The sequence below is a fragment of the Globicephala melas genome, chromosome 8 (genome assembly GCF_963455315.2).
Source record: "Globicephala melas chromosome 8, mGloMel1.2, whole genome shotgun sequence".
Classification (NCBI taxonomy): domain Eukaryota; kingdom Metazoa; phylum Chordata; class Mammalia; order Artiodactyla; family Delphinidae; genus Globicephala; species Globicephala melas.
Genome location: NC_083321.1, coordinates 89,511,063 through 89,528,038, shown reverse-complemented (window position 1 = coordinate 89,528,038; position 16,976 = coordinate 89,511,063).

Sequence of the window (16,976 nt, the reverse complement as noted above, 5' to 3'; positions counted from 1 at the left end):
TGACATTTTTCAAAGAAATCACATACATGAGCAAGTACATGAAAAGATATTCAATATCACTAATTATCAAGGAAATGCAAATCAAAACCACAATGAGATATCACCTCACTCTTGTTAGAATGGCTATTATCAGAAAGACAAGAAATAACAAGTATTGGCAAGGATGTGGAGAAAAGGGAATGCTCATGCACTGTTGGTATAACCACAATGGGAAACAGTATGGAGGTTCCTCAAAAAATTAAAAATAGAAGTACCATATAATCCAACAATTTGACTTCTGGGTATTTATTTGAAGAAAACAAAAACACTAACTTGAAAAGATATATACACCCCTGTGTTCATTGCAGCATTATTTACAATAGCCAAGATGGAAACAACCTAAGTGTCCATCGATTGATGAATGGATACAGAAATTATAACATATAGATATGGATCTATATATAAAATTCAGATATCAGTTATAAAAAAAGAGTGAAATCTTGCCATTTGCAACAACATGGGTGGACCTTGAGGGCATTATGCTAAGTGAAATAAGTCAGACAGAGGAAGACCAATAGGTTGAATGTAAAAGGATGGAAAAAGACATTCTATGCAAAAAGAAATCAAAATAGAGCTGGAGTGACTATATTAATATCAGATAAAATAGACTTTAAGACAAAAATATTTATTAGACAAAGAAAGAAACTTTATATTGAAAAGGTTCAATTCCTCAGGGAGACATAACAATTATAAACATATATGTACCTAACAAGAGACCTCTAAAATACACGAAGTAAAAACTGGCAGAATTGAAGGGAAAATAGACAATTCAACAATAATTGTTGGAGGCTTCAATACCCACTTTCAATAATGTATAGAACAGCTCAACAGAAAATCAATAAGGAAATAGTGAAAACACTATAAATGAACTAGACCTAACAGACATCTATAGAACCCTCCACCAATTATAGACTATACTTTCTTCACAAGTTCATGTGAAACATTCTCCAGGATAGACCATATATTAGTCCACAAAACAAGTTGTAAAAAAAAATAGACAATAATAAGTTTTGGTGAGGATGTAGAAAAACTGGAACTCCTAAATTGCTGATGGGAATGTAAAATGATGCAACCACTTTGGAAAACAGTTTTACAGTTTCTCAAAAGGCTAAAATATAGAGTCAACATATGAGCCAGCAATTCCACTCACAGGTACATAAAGTATATGTCCACATAAGCACCTATACATGAATGTTCATAGCAGCATGATTTGTAGTATCCAAAAAGCAGAAATAATCCAAATGTCCAACAAATGATGAATGGGTAAATAAAATGTGATATAAACACACAATGGAATATTATTTGTCAAAAAAAAGGAATGAGGTACTGATACATCTTATACGATGGGTGAACCATGAAAACATTGTGCTAAGTGAAAGAACCCAGAAACGAAAAACTGCATATTGTGTAATTTTGTTTATAAGAAATGTCCAGAATAGGCAAATTTACAGAGGCAGAAAGGAGATGAATGTTTGCCAGGGTTTGGGAGTGAAAGGATGGGGACAAGATTTCTTTGCGGTGATAAAAAGTCATATAATTAGATAGTTCTCATGGTTGCACATCTCTGTGAATACACTAAAAACGACTGAATTGTGTACTCTAAAAGGATGAATTTTAATGTCATATGAATTACATTTTAATAAAGCTATTGTAAAAATGTATTATAAAATTCATGGACCCATATGAGGTACAGTAATTTATCAGTGAATATTTAGAATAATGGGAAAAGGAGAGGTACTTATGAATTTGTTTATTGTCCAGTCTGGGCACGTGAAGAGTCTTCATAATCAACTCTTCCTCTTCAGGCCCAGGAGCCATCTCTTTGTGTTCTATATTGTAAAATTTGCAGCTCCTGGCTAATTTTATATCTCCTACTGAGAAAAAGGAAACTTTGATATTTTTATGCACAATTCCATGGCTCTTAGGAACTTGTTTTCATTGAAACAATGTAATCGTCTTGCCTCTGGAACTCCCTAATACCACGTAGTTAAGGTTGGTTTGCATCATTACTCATGACCCTGCATCATCTGTCATACCACCTGTGAGTACTGGCTTCTAATGACTCTCTCAAAGATTGTTACTGTGCTTTGTTGATGATGACCACAAATGCAAGTCTTACCCAGAGTCTTCAAGAGATTGTGAACAATACTTTGTATTACGTACGTTAAATTCATCCTTTGAAATTTTATACCATAAACTTTAAACAGCACATTTTACAAGCATACCTTCTTTTGACTTTGCTTGGCAAGTTAGAATATGATTTCTTTCAATATTGACTTCACTCCTATTCCATACAATGCCACCTGCAGGGAGTATAGATGAGGGACCCGTGAGTGGAAGAGGAAGGGCAGTCCTTTGTCTGGGCTGGCTTAAGACCAACCTGGAGAAATATCCATCAGAATCAAGAGAGGACATCACTAGGAAAAGCCTATTGGCAATATGGAGCAGTGATCCCTAAAACCTTTGGAGGAGATGGGTCAGCCACCCCCAGAGGACTGCCTGATATGAAGCATGGAATCTGTGGGAGTGGGGTGGGGTGGGGTGCTACTGGTAGGGGAGCTTGGGTGCCCCATTGCCCTTGGGTATTGTAGACTGAAGGCAGCACCATGGATGGAATACAGATGGGTGAGAGCTGTTGCATACCCCCCCCAGCCCCCTTCAGGCCCAAGGACTGGTGGTGGATTTTTGGTGCTGTAGAGTTCTGAGCTCATCTTTTGTCTGACATGAGTGAGAGTCACCCAAAGAAATATGACAGTATCATTCTGTCCACCTAATTTTGTACAATCCCATGAAATAAATACCACATTGGCCAGTAGAAGCAATGCTTTTGCCAGGCTGCCCTCCTGGAGCCTGGGCCTGCCTAGGAAACCTGGGACAACCGCATTGGTGCAAGACCTCTAGCTTTCAGGATATCTGGTCAATCTCACGTATAGGAGGCTCTAGAGCACTCTGAAGGAAAGAAACAGGGAGCAGAGCCTGTGAAAACCCTAGTCCAGGCTTGGGGTGCCCCAGCTGGATGATATTGCTAGCCCCCAAAGGTCTCAAGCATCAGAGAGGAAGCCTAAGGTGTGGGGCCTGGGATAGGGGCCCTGCTGGCTCTGATATAAGGGTGCTGCTGTTCTCAAGTTCACTTCTCACTATCAACTACCTTATTGGCCCAGTATTTCTTGGTTTAAAAATTCCAGAGAGGGCATCTGGTTGTCCTAGGTAATTATTTTTGCTCTGGGCTGGTGGTACTCAAAGCATGGCCTATGGAGCCGCTGGGGTCTGAGACATTTTCAGGGGTTCTATATGTTTAAAACCATTTTCATGATAATACTAGTTTCATTTGCCTTTTCCACAGTGGTGGTACTTGCAGTGATGGCACAAAAACATCATGGATAAAACTGCTGGCACCTTGGCACACATCAAGACAATACCACCAAACCATTCTAGTAGTCGTATTTTTCGCCACCATGCACTCGCAGGAAAAAGAAAAAGCTAGTTTCACTAAAGTATGTCTTTGATGAAGCAGGAAAGAGTATTAATTTGGTTATATCTCGACCCTTGAGAACATGCCTTTTTTAAGTCTGTGTGAAGGACGCATATAGTGCTTCTCTTACACACTGAAGTCCAGTGGTCATCTCCAGGAAAAGCACTGTGTGACTGAGTTCCAAGCTGAACTCACCACTTTTTTCATAGAACATCATTTTACTTGTGAGATTTATGGACAGAAAAACTATGGTTATTCAGATTTGATATTTTGTAGATATTTTCTTGAAAGTAGATGAAGCAAGCCTGCCACTTCAAGAAAATAACTGTGGTGTTGACAATGATGACATTTGAAGTTCCGAGGAAACATTAGGGTTTTGGAAAACTTGTATCCACCATGAACTGGATAGCTTCCCAATACTTAAAGACTTTTCTGATGGGTGGTGATATTGATGAATGTGACTTTTTGGATATAGCTTAATAAAGTGTGTCATTTGAAAAAATCTACATAAGTCAATAAACCAGTATTTTCCAAATGACCAAGACAGGATGTTACACAATCACGCCCGGGTAAAAAGATCCAGTTAAAGTACTGGAGAGACCAATAGATTTGAATGTAACAGAGTGTGAAAAGTTCACTGATGCGGTTTCAGGTTCTACAACACAACAAACCTTTGAGTCGAGTTTCGATGATGTATTAAAGAAGGCTGTCCACAATAATCTGAAAAGGCTATTAACATACGCCCCTCTTTTCCAGCTGCATATCTATGTGAGGCTGGATTTTCTTTGTATGTATCAACCAAAACAAAATATCACAACAGGTTGCGTGTAGGAACAAATATGAGAATCTGTCTTCTAGTAAACCAGACTTAGGGAGATTTGCAGAAATGTAAAACAGAGCCATTTTTTTTATTTTGGGAAATTTAGTTGTCTTTCATAAAGATATGTTATTTATGTTAGGATATGATGAGTTTATTTTTATGTTCGAGTTAATTAATGAATAAACATTTCAGAATTAGAAAATTTGGTAAATATTAATAGATATAAGCCCGATAAATGAAAGTTCTCTGTGGTCTTCAATAATTTTTAATCGTGTAAAAGTATCCCGAGACCGAAAATCTGAGCATTGCTACTCCATGCCATGCTGGAGAGCCAGGGGCATGGTGGCCCTCTGTCAGGCGCCCATGATCATGCAATGTTAATGGTGTCGGGTAAGACAGGTCATGACTGCTCATTCAGCAGGTCATAGCTGGGCAGCTGGCCCTTAGAAGGAGCTGTAGGTGTAGTAGGCACCATGACCAAATAGCCAGCCTACTGACCGACCTCAGTTCATCCGCCGTCTCCGGGAAGCTGGAGCTCTCTCGGGCTAACTTGGCCATTCCCTAGCACCTTGTCAAAGCTCAAAGCCTTGATGCCTTAGATGTTCAATTAGAACATGCACGTGCCTTTACCATAAGAGTGTGAGTCCCCTGCAGACAGCGACCTGCTCTTATTTGTGCCCCCAAGTTAGGAATAAAGGAGTGAAGGAACACACGTGACCCCTTCCTTCATGGAGCTCACAGTCTGGTGAGGAAATATGAAACAGAGTGCTGCACACGTAATTACATAATTACGAGCTGTGAAGGAAATGTACAGGGTACCAGGAGGGAATAGAATGGAGGAACCGAATTTAGATTAGGGTGGTCAGGGAAGGCCTGCTCCAATGACATGCATTCTAAGCTAAGACTTGAAGGGTTAGGTTTAAGGTTAGGGTTAGATCTAGGGTCAGCCAGGCAAGGAAAGAGCCCTGGCACGCCTGGGCCAGTGTCCTCTTCTAGGCACGAGGGACAGCGTATGCCAAAAGACTAGGAATGTTTGAGGACCATGATGGATGAGGAGGGATGAGAGGGCACTGCAACCTGGGACAAGGTCTGAGGTGGTGATGGGCCAGAACATGAAGGGTCTTATAAGCCTTGTAAGGGATTGGGATCTTTTTTCTTTTTCTCAATTTAAGTGGAAAGTTTGAAGCAAAGCAGGGGATGATGTGAGGAGATATGGTTTTGGATTGCTCATTCTAGCAACTGGGGGGAGAAGAGGCTGAAAGGAGACAAATGTGGGAGTTGAGAGAATAACTGGGGTTCCACTTGGGAGATGATAGTGGCCTGGGCTAGGGTCATGGCAGTGGAGGAGAGAAGTAGAGAAATTGAGATATATATATATGTATTTTTCCTTTTTTATTGAAGTATATTTGCTGTACAATATTATATGTTATAGGTATACAATATAGTGATTCACATTTTTAAAAGGTTATACTCTATTTATAGTTATAAAATATTGGCTATATTCCTTGTGTTGTACAATATAGCTTGTAGCTTATTTATACCCAGTAGTTTGTATCTCTTACTCCCCTATCCTTGTATTGCCCTTCCCCCCTTCTCTTTCACCACTGGTAACCACTAGTTTGTTCTCTATATCTGTGAAGTGTGCTGCTTTTTTCTTATATTCACTAGCCTGTTGTATTTTTTAGTTCCACATATAAATGATATCATATAGTATTTGTCTTTCTCTGACTTAATTTCACTTAGAATAATGTCCTCCAAATCTATCCATGTTGCTGGAAATGGCAAAATTTCATTCTTTTTATGGATGAATAGTATTCCATTATATATATACCACATCTTCTTTATCCATTCATCTGTTGATGGACACTTAGTTTGCTTCCATATCTTGGCTATTGGTGATAACACTGCTATGAACATTGGGGTGCATGTATCTTTTTGAATTAGTGTTTTCGGTTTTGTTGGAGAGATAAATTTTGGAGATAGAATATTCTAGGCTTGGTGAAAGAATGGAGGGAGGGGGCTGTAGAAGGAAGGGTGGCAAAGATGCATCCTGGATTTCTAACCTGAGCACCTGGAGAATGGGAATGTCATTCTTAAGATGGGAAGACTGTGAGAAGAACAGTTCGGAGGGGAAGATCATACGTTCTGATTTGGACTTGCCAGGGGTGAGGTGTTTTCATTACAGGAAACAACCTTCGTAGAGGGACTGGAAGTCAGACTCTGGGAGCCCAAATAGATAAGGCTGAAATGTTCCTGGTGTGGGGTGGGCACTCCCTGAGTAAACACTCGTGGTCTGTGCTCTTTGCGGGACTATGTGGGCTGCTTCCTCATGTGCACTGAGTTTCTCTAGAAGTTTATTTGTATCATCCAGCAACTCCAGAGCTCCTGTGGGGAAAGCTTGGGAGGGGTTGGCAATAGGGGGTGGGCTCAACTCCCTCCCCCGTAGGCTGACTACACTCCTCTTGGAGGTTCTAGGCATCCTGGAAGGACCCAAAGGGGAGAAGGGAGCTTGAACAGACCCACTTCACCTACATAACAATGCTAAAGATAAATGGTTCAGCATCCCAAGCTCTGCTTAGGAATAAGCTAGGTACCCCCAATCTTCTGGAGCATATCAGATACAGTGTTTTTCAGAAATTCCAACCAAAGCCTGAATATTATTGCACAAACACCCCAAGACAAAATGCAAGGAAAGACAAATAAGTCTGAAGCTCTGGCAGAATGGCTGAGACAAATAGCGCAAGAGAGAGAGCTGGCAAAACATCCAAGTAAAGCCAGTTTTCTTCTGAGACTCAGGGATCGTTCCAAAGGTAGTAATTAAACGTCTGGAGGAGCAGAGAATTTGTCCTGGGCTAAGGCTGGGATGGAAGTTTCCAGCTGATAAAGGTGCTCTTGTTTAATCCTTTTCTACGTGTTCCTGTCACTAGGTGAGGTGGTGCATAGCTTAAGCCAGTGGCCAAAACCCCCAAGCCCACACGGCCACAAAGAGGAGGCAATGATATGTGGGTGGAGTGGGGGATTGGGTTGAGTTTGGAGTGTGGCATGGAGCAGAGATGCTGGTCCATGGGCACTGTGAAGTCCCTACTGGAAATCTTTCAAGTGGAAATCGGTCTTATTTGCCTCTATATACTCAGCATAATGCTGGCTGGCACAGGCAGCTAGTACTTGGTAAATATTTGTGGCATTATACTGTGAACTGCTTTATGGGAATAATGTAGAGGGGATGAAACATCCCAGGCTGGGAGGAGGAAGAGTCTTCATGGAGCCAGCAGCAGAGGAGGCTGGAATTTCCCAAGGACTTGTTGTGGCAGGAGAGGCAATTAGAGGAATAAAAGGCAGGGAGGAGGATGGACAGAATGGGAGGGTAAGGACTGACAAAGGAGAGCAGAGAGAGAGATGAAAGATTGTTGATGGAGATCAAAATGCAGGGGTAGAGGGAGGTCGTAGCAGGCCTCCTGCAAGCCTGAAGAAGTAGAAATAGCAGTTCCCAGGCCTAGGCTCCATTGCCTACCAAGTCCTTGGATGGAGGCCTCAGAAGCTAGAGTGGAGACTGCACACTAAGTGCGCAATTTTGCCAGCAGGGCCACTCAGCAAACCGTGGTTCTATAGCCCTTTCTCAGCAAATATTCCCAAATACCACTGATGTCATGCCATTTATCAACTCAATGGCTCCCCAGTGCTTGCAGCTTTAAGTCTCACCTTTATTCATTGTCTCCTATCCATTTACTAATGAATTAATTAAAAAATATTTATTGAGTGCATCCTATATACGAGGCACATGCTGGGTACAAGGGTCAAAATAGTGCAGTCATTCTCAAAGTGTTGTCCCTGGACCAGCCTCACCAGCATCTTCCGGTGTGTTAGTTACCTATAGCTGCCTAACAAATCACTCCAAGACTTAGTGGCCTAAAACAGCAATAACCATTTTGTTGTCCCTCATCGTTTCCGTAGGTTCTGATTTAGAATCTCTCATGAGGTAGCAGTCAAAATATTGGCTGAGGCTGCAGTCAGCTGAAGGCTTGACCAGGACTGGAAGATCTGCTTCCAAGGTGGCTCATTCCCATGGCTGGGAAGTTGGTGTTGGTTGTTGGTTGGAGACTTCAGTTTCAACCCGTGTGGACCTCTCTGCAAGGCTACTTGAGTGTCCTCACGTCATGGAGGCTGACGTCCCCCAAGTGAACCATCCAGGAGAGTAAGTGGCAAGCTGCAATTTCTTCTGTAACCTGATCTTGGAAGTCACACACCATCACTTCCACAATATGTTATTGGTCACGCAAGTCAACTCTATTCGATGTGGGAGGAAACCCACACGGGGTTTACCAGGAAGCAAGAATCACAGCGGTCATTTGTGAGTCTGGGAACTTGTTAGAAATGCAAATTCTCAGGTCTAACCCAAGACCTACGGAATCAGACACCCCAGGAATGGCGCTCTATAACTGGTGTTTTAATAAGTCCTCCCAGTGATTCTGAGGTACACTAACATCCAAGAAACATTGCAGTGATGGATGAAACAGCCTCCATTCTCGAGTTGCTCATCACCCAGACTAAATTATTAAACAATCATGAAACAGTGCCGTAGTAAGCACAGAGGAGAAGTCCGGGGAGGTTTCCTAGCCCTGCATTTAAGGTCTGACTTAGCCTGAGCTCCTCTGACCCTTCCTCTTGTTCCTTATCATTCCTCTTCTACTTGGGCCCTCTGCTGTCATCTGCCCTCTTTCCTGTCCCCATTCCCCCACATGGTGCTTATTCCCTCTCTGTGTGGATGTGACAGCATCTGGTATGGTGCCTGACACATGGTAATTGCTTAATAAATGTGACCTTGCTTCCATTCCCTTGTTCTGGATTTCACATTTGCAGGGCCCATGTCCTGCATCCTCCTTCTAACCAAATTCTAACATTTTTTCGAAGCCTGATGCAAGGTTCCATTTCCATGAAGCTTTGCAGAGTTCTCCGTCTATTCTAGTTTCTCCCTTCCCTGAATCTCTGAGCACTTAGAGTTTGACTCATACAGCCTAGCCCTTGATTCCACTGATGCATTTTGTCCTGTATTTTTCCCGTAAGATTCTCCATTTGGGACCATCTTTGCAGCTCTCATCACTGTCTGAAATTGCCTTATGTATTATTCTGTTTTCTTGTTGCTTCCTGTCATCACCACCTATGCCTCAGCCCTTACCTTTACCAATAGGCTTAAATCACTGCTCCTCCCACCCAGGGCCCCTGGGAGAGAACAGCCTCCATGTCAAACACCTTTAAATTGGCTTGTCTTTGTTAATGGGCTCCTAGAATGTGCAAGGCCCCCAGGCAGGACCCGTACTACAGGAGAGAGGTCCCTTTTAAATGCTATTACCTGTGGGGCATTCACAGCCGAGGGCAGTCACCTCCTGTGCCTGAAAGAGCACAGGGCAAAAGACCTGCTGTATTCTTGGCTCTTCTGGCGACCGGCTGGCATCATCCTGGGCAAGCCCTCCTCACTGATTTGAAATTGGGTTTTCTCATCTGTGACATGATGCCTATAGCCACCCACATCCGAAGCGTCATAAATACATAAGGAAAGAATGGATGTGAAAGAATGAACCTATAAAATAGCCAAGGAAATGAGGGCTAATGCTTAAGAGTTATCAGTTATTTATCAACCGTATATGAAATGTTCACTCCACATTAGGACCTGTATCAGGCCCTGGATATAGCATGGTGAAAGAGCTCCCTTAGCACTGGAAACTTCGGAACGGTTATCAGGGTAAACAAGGCAGAGGTAGATTACTCTTTTTTAAAAAAATATGTATTTTAAATTATTTATTTATTTATTGTGTAATTTGGAATGTAGCTATTTTTTTAATTGAAGTATAGTTGATTTACAATGTCGTGTTAGTTTCAGGTATGCAGCACAGTGATTCAGATATATATATATATATATATATATATATATATTCTTCAGAGTCTTTTCCCTTATAAATTATTACAAAATATTCAGCAGTTCCCTGTGCTATACAGTAGGTCCTTGCTGGTTATCTATTTTATATATAGTAGTGTATATATGTTAATCCCAACCTCCTAATTTATCCATCCTCGTTCCTGCCTACCCCTTTGGTAACCATAAGTTTGTTCTCTATGTATGTGGGTCTATTTCTGTTTTGTAAGTAAGTTCATTTGTATCTTTTTTTTTTTAGATTCCACATATAAGTGATATTTGTCTTTCTCTGACTCACTTCATTTAGTATGATAACCTCTAGGTCCATCCATGTTGCTGCAAATGGCATTATTTCATTCTTTTTGTGGCTGAGTAATATTCCATTGTATATATGTGCCACATCTTCTTTATCCATTCTTCTGTTGATGGACATTTAGGTTGTTTCCATGCCTTGGCTATTGTCAATAGTGCTGCAATGAACATTGGGGTGCATGTATCTTTTTGAATTAGAGTTTTCTCTGAATATATGCCCAGGAGTGGGATTGCGGGATAGCTCTTTGAACAAGCTGGTGGAGGCTGTGTGTGAGGGCAGGAGGAGGGAATAGGACGCTGAGGGCCTGGCAGGGACCATTGGAAATCCTGCCATTCCACAGGCAGCTCCCTAAGACCTTCACCTTCCTCCCTTCCTGCCCCCAAGGACCCCAGGGCAGTCCTTGGTTTTGCTGTGGCACATTGCTGCCCTGTGTTTTCCCAGTGGGCTGGGGCCAGGAAGGGAGGGCAGATGGGGTCTCTGTGGATTCCTCTGAGTTGGGTTTCATCTGGAAGAGGTCCTTTGGATATCCTTGACCCACAGGCCATTATCTGTCCCCCAGGGCTATCTGTCAGTCTCCATCCTCTTTTTTTTTTTTTTTTTAATGTGGCAGCTGAACTGTGACTCATGTAAATATTTCCCAGATTGTTTTCAGTACTAAAAGAAGGTGTCAGTTCTAATTGTCTCGAGGATTAATTCCCCTGTATGGTTGGCTTAATTGCAGACATAAACATGCTTACCCAAACCAGTATGGAGAGGGGTAGGTGTGGGGTAAAGAATACGCCCCCATGGTTGGCTTTTAATAAGGAACTGTGTTTGGCCGTCTCTCGCTAAAGTGATGCTCTTGGGGTCCCTCCGGTCTGTTTGGGAAGGAAGGCACTCATCTGCTTACCTCTGATGAATTCATGTTCAGAGAAGACGACAGCCAGCTATAGCGGGAAGATCATCAAAGTGGAGTCAGGAGACTCCTTTGGTCCCAGCACTGTCACTAAGTAGCCGGTGGCCTTGCTCAAATCACAGAACCTCCTTGGACCTTGTGTTCTCATCTGTCAGGTGAGTGGGAAGGATGAGGGTGACCCGTGAAGTCCCTTACTGCTCTTAGTCTGGGATTGTAGGAGGAGCCTCCAAGCTCATTTCATGCCTTATGATTTTATGACTTCTGCCTGCCTTTCCTCAGTACCTCTCTCTTTCCTCCTCACAAGGTGGCATTTCTGTGCACATCGGCGTTCTCCCACAAAGGATTCCGTATTGCACACAAGACCAGAGATGAATGCTGTAATATGAATACCTGGCAGCCTACATGTAATGCTTTATGTCCTCTTTCCTTACGAAAAATTAAAAGGAAACATCATAAAGGCAAGCTCTGGGGACTGTCCAATCGTAAATTTGGATGTTTGTCATTTCCAAGCTTAAGTTGCCACCTCTCCAACCCAAAGCCCCTGTATAAGGTAACAGTCTCCAATATCAGTTATTGTTGAAATGCTGTATCCTTGGACATCAAGGAACTTACCTCCATTTGTCAAAAAGCTACTGAGCCTCTATCATGTGCAAAATCATAGATGTTGTAGACAACAAAAAGCAGAGAACGTTCTCTTTTGGGGGGACGTAATTTTATATAAAGTGTATTTTATGCACTGATGGTCCAAGGGGATAGTCATATGTTTTGAACATCTCAAGGTTTCAGCGCTTTGCCTTCATAATATTAGCAATGACTAATTTTTTTAGTTAATGCAAAACTATGTGCTAGCCACCATACTAAGCACGATGTAGGTATTCTCTCATGTAGTCTTTACAACCATCCCATTCTAGAGGTGTGGAAACTGCGGCCCAGAGACTTCAAGTAACTGGACAAAGCCATACAACCAGCAAGGACAGAATAGGGACTCCAACCAGGTCAGCCTGCCTCTAAAACCCGTGATGTTTATCATCTGAATGGTCTGCTTTGTGTAAAGTTGACAATCCACAGATATTCGTTGGATAATTGAGCAAGAGAAGAGTGAGGGCTTGGAAGGATAAATAAGTGGAAAGCTTTGCAGTGCAGCCCGAGTGGCTTGGAGGTGGGGCGGGGGTGGGAGAGCATTGCATGCTGGGAGTGGGTGTGGGGAGTGGGAGAGCGTTCCCTGCTGCCCCCTCTACCTCAGCGAATGGGGCCCAGGCCCTGGAGCTGGTGACTGTCCTCTGGATCCATTTTAGTTCTCTCCTGCTCTTGCCTCATGAAGGACTCCGCCCCTACTGCCAACACATACTAATATCACCCATATTTACCTTTTTATTTGAGGGCAGCCTTTGCTTTGAGTCCCTCAGGTCATTTCTTTTCATACTATCCTCACTTCCACCTCTACCCAGGCCTACTTTCAGCTAAGCTATTATGTAATGTAGCCCATTTCCTGGCCCGAGATCCCGAGATATCCCGGGATATGTTCTCAGAGTTGCTTCTTTATCTCCTTTCCAGATGCCCAGGGTGGAGACCAGCAAGAGGAGCAGGGAGCAGCCTGATTTATTGCCCTCGGGCCCTTCTCGGCCCCCTCGTCCACACTCAGAGGCTTTGCAAACTGAGAGACACCCAGGGGCCGGGAGCCACCGGCCAGCGCCGGCCCTTCCACTGGGCCCTCCACATTCGTGCCATCGGTGCCTGAAGATTCGATGAGCAGCGAATGCCTCTGAGGGCTGGCCAGGAAATCTGAACTCACCACGGACCATCAGCAAAAGGAGGGCCGGCCTTGGCCTCTTCTGCCCTCGCTCACTCCTTGGGCTTTCTTTGTGTTCCTATCAGGAGCCCGGTCCCTTAGGACCCCTCAGCCTCCCTGCAGTCTCAGCCCTGACTCAGGAGAGGCTGAAGGACTCACTCCCACTAGAACACAGAGGCTGCCCCGAGATGGGACGAGGGAGGGGAGGGATGGAGTGGGTAAGCTGCTCCAAAGGATGATGCTGCAGAGTGGGGAGAATCGGGGCGTCTCTCAGAGGGTGAGCGGGCTTCCTGGGGCCCTGGAATTACAAGCTGCCCAGGCAAGCTGGCCCTCAATGCCGACTGAGGGAGAGAAGGGCAAGAGGGAATAGATCTATTGAGAGCTTGCTACTGGGAGCCTAGGCTGTGACAGGGTCTTTCCACGTGGTCTAACCTTTGTTACAATGATCTTCTGGGTTGGGTTTGATGACTCCCAACTTACAGATGAGGAAACTGAGGCTCAGAGAGGCTAAGTAACTCAGCCATATTTTCACAGCAAGTGGTGGAGCTAAAACTTGAACCCAGGTGTATCTGATGTTTCCTTAGGAGGCGATGTTCCACACGCAGCCCTTTTCGTTCAAGTGTGGCGTGGATCCCTCTGCTTTCCTCCTGCTTCCTGGCTGCCTCCCTGCAGCTGGCTTGGACTGGAGCTTCTAGGGTTGGAGCTTTACCCTGTGCATGTCTGCATGTGTGTGTGTACGTGCATGTGTGCACACGTGCGTGTGCGTGCACGTGCGTATCTGTGTGTGTACGTGCGCGTGTGTGCGTGCGCGTGCCTACGTGTGTGTGCACGTGTGTGTACGTGCGTGTCTGTGTGTGTATGTGCGCATGTGTGTTTACGTGCCTGTGTGTTCTCACATACAGCCTGCATGGATGGTGTGGGAAGTACAGAGAGGAGGAGGAGGGCTTATCACTCTCAGATTTGCAGACTCTGACCAAATGTGGTGTCTGTGGTGTCTGCAGAGATGCCTTCTCTCCCCACCCCAGGCTCCTGTTGCTGTCCACCCTCTCTTCTCCTCCTCAAGTTCAGACTGCCAGGACCGCTGTCCCAGGGCTGCCCCAGGGCTTTGGTGTTGTGTGGCAGGCTCTAGTCTCGTTCCCCAAGTGGGCGGTAATTGCCAACGACACACATGTGGAGTAGTATCAAAACCAACTTTATTTTACTTAATTCCCCCTTCTTCTATGTGCTAAAAAGCTTTAGGGGGAAAAAAGACTCTTCTAGAAAATTACACACTGCATCTCTTTTTCTGCTTCTCCTAGGAAGTTATTTAAGACGGAAATTAGAGCCCATAATTGCACATTTAATTACCCACCAAATGAATGGCATATTTAATGGAAATGGCAAAATCCTCCAACATGTGTAAGATTTCTAGTTCATGCATCTCTAGACGTGTTGCAAAATAATTCATTAATAGAGACGTGAGTGGCTGGGGCTTTCTCAGGTGAAAAGTAGGGCCAGGGAATAGGGCTGAGGATGTGTGAGCTGATTAGCCAACATCCCTGCCCCCTGGGATGAAGAAAATACAGAATTTGCTCCTAATGTGCTGGGAGGTGGAGGCTCCTCTTCACCGGGGGTGGGGCAGGGAAGCCAACACTGGGGTCAGGGGCCTGGGCAGGCTGCTCTTCGGCTGAGTGAGGAGAAGCAGGGGTGGCTAGCCCATCTCCAGCCCCCTGCCCAGCCCCAGATTCCCATAGCACCCATATTGCAGCCCAGGCAACCTGCAGAAGCAGCTGCGGGGTCGGGGAGACCTTGAGAAATGGCAGGCACAAGGGGAGTTTCTGAGGTAGTTACTGGGTGGCTGGCACTGTTACCTCTCACCCCCTACCAATGCTCTAGCTGTGTCCTCTCTGGCTTTGGCTCTAGGCTACTGTCATATTTTAGGGATGTTTGTTCATCCACTCAACCAGGCAGCGTTTATGGAACATCTGCTATTCGTGGAAAATCTCTTTGCTCATTCAACCACGCAAACAAGCAAACTTCTTATTAAATACTATTATTCATTCCTCATTCACTCATTTGTTTTAAGCAAAGAATGAACCAGCCAACATATATTGGATACCTCTTGATTCACTTACTCACTTTCACTGTACTTTTTAGGTACAGTCAGCAACACTGTACCTACTGTTTGACCACCCACCCATCTACCCAACCATCAACCAACCAAACAACCGTTGATTATTAAATGCATATCCATTCATACAACCCATAAACATTATGAGCACATACTATATACTATGCATTGTGTAGACACTAGGGAAACAAAGATCAAGACACGGGTCCTGCCTTCAAGGAGCTTAGAGTCAATTAATAATATTAGTAACTGACATTTATTCAGCATTTAATATATATGCCCAGCACTGTGCTGAATGCTGTACATATATTAAATCATTGCTATGCTAGGTGCCATGAAGAAACAGGGATAGAGAATTTAAATAAATTTCTCGGGAATTCCCTGGTGGTCCAGTGTTTAGGATTCCAGGCTTCCACTGAAGGGGGCCCGGATTCGATCCCTGGTCGCAAGCCACGCAGCGCAGCCAAAAAATAACAAAGCGTTAGAAGATTTTAAACAAAAATTGCTCAATGTTACACAGCTTTTGAATGATAGAGTTTCAGAGTTTGAACCGTGCTCCTAACCGTGACCTTGGCTCCGTGGGTGGGGTGTATGTTGGGGGGTAAGATATACGTTGCACATCCTATGGAGGAGGAAGAGAAGATGAATTGGCTCTGCCTGGAGGAAATAGAGGAGTTGGCATTTGTTCTGGATCTTAAAGAAGGCATGGGACTCTGTGAGCTAGGGAAAGGAAGGACAGACATCTTGAGCAGGACAGTGTTGGGAACTGGGGGATGCAAACACATAAAGACATGGTTTCTACCCTCCAGGAGCTTTCAGTCTAACAGCGAAAGTGATACATGGATACAGATAACTTCAGCACATGATCAGTGGGGATGGATTAAGATGCAACGGGCTGGAAAACAAGTGATGCCATTTCAGGCTCCAGTATGTGAGCAGCGAGGGAAGAAGAGTCTGGAAAGACAGAGTAGATTGTACAGGGACTTGAATGGCCACGTAGGGAGAGTAGGCTTTATTTAGCAGGCAGTGGGGAGCCACTGGAAGTTTTTGAGAGGGTAGAGTGCTAATTATGCTGTTTGTCCCCTAATTTGTACAAGGAGATGGATTCCCCAAAACTGCATCACCCAGCTCCCTTGCTGGCCAGCTTCTGGTTAGGCTCAGTCAATGGGGCACTGGTAGCTGAGCCAAGCGTGGGAAGTGAGAGAGGTCAAGAAACATCTTTTCTGCTCTGTCCTGCTGGTCCAGCTGTGTCCCTCTGGAAATCTGTATTTTTAGCATTCACCCTAGGTAATTCTAATATTCCAGTAAGTCTGGGAATCATTGATCTATACTGTTTACAGATCACTTTGTCATTTAATCTTGTAACTGAAAACAATATTCTTATCCATATTTTACAGCTGAGTAAACTGAGGCTCAAAAGGGTTGTGATGTGCCCAGTGTCACCAAATTTTAAGTAGAATAGATGGGATTAAAACCTACATTTCTGATTCCATTTTCATTTGTGGGAGAACCAGAACCAAGTTAGAAGACCTCTGCAAAGACTGAGTCATCATGTCATTTTCTCGAACCTGTTTCCTCTAATCTTTGCATTGCCAAATATCGCCCATGTATTCTCTAATGCCCATCTTCA